This window comes from Chanodichthys erythropterus, chromosome 17 (assembly GCF_024489055.1).
Source record: "Chanodichthys erythropterus isolate Z2021 chromosome 17, ASM2448905v1, whole genome shotgun sequence".
NCBI lineage: Eukaryota > Metazoa > Chordata > Actinopteri > Cypriniformes > Xenocyprididae > Chanodichthys > Chanodichthys erythropterus.
The window spans coordinates 7,900,655-7,901,601 of NC_090237.1; positions in this window are offsets into that span (position 1 = coordinate 7,900,655).

A 947-nucleotide genomic window follows, 5' to 3' on the forward strand; every position below is an offset into this window, starting at 1 on the left:
CAAGCAATAATAAAAAAATAAAACCATCTCGAGATTAAAGTTGTTAAATTTCGAGAAAAAGGTTGAGAAAATGTTGAGAATAAACATTAAATTACGAGAAAAAAAAATTGTTACATTTCAAGAAAAAAGTCTAAATAAAATATTGAATAAACTCATTAAATTATGAGAAAAAAGTTGTTAAATTACAAGAACAAATTCGCTAAATTACGAATTTGTTCTCATAATTTAACAACTTTTTTTCTTGTAATTTAATAACATTTTATCTAGACTTTTTTTCTCGAAATTTAACAACTTTAATCTCGAGATGGTTTTATTTTTTTATTATTGCTTGGCCCTAATCCTCTTCTGTACTAATGTGATACTTCAAAATGTGCATTAAAAACAGGGTGATGGAAACATAGTGTTCACAATTTCGCAATCTGTTCACATCGTTCACGCAAAATTTTGCTTATGTGACGCACCTTTAAGCAGCTTTCTGTGGATCAATGTGGCAAATTTGTTTGACCAAATTGAATGAGCGAAATGTGCGTGGCAAACTTTTTCGCCCCCACACAAATAGATTTTGCCAGAAAAAATTTTTCAAACAAATGATTACCATGTGGCCATGTTAACTATTGTTCAGCAAATTTTTGCAGGCAAAATCCAGTTATTTCAATAGGAATCCACGTGACAGGGTGATAGATTTCCACATATTTCACTACAGGTTCAAATCCCCTTATTGACCAACAGAATGCTGCTTGGTTTGAAAGACAATGGACCTATTTTTAAAGCTGCAGTCCGTAACTTTTTTTTGTGTTCAAAATTTACATACTGAGTGAGTACATCATGAATCGTACATCATTAGACCGGTCGGGTCGGCACAGTTGCGGAGTTGTTTTAACTGCAACCGCTGCCGTCCGTCAGTCAAATAATAGCAGTAGATGGGAACTTCAACTATAACAGTAAAT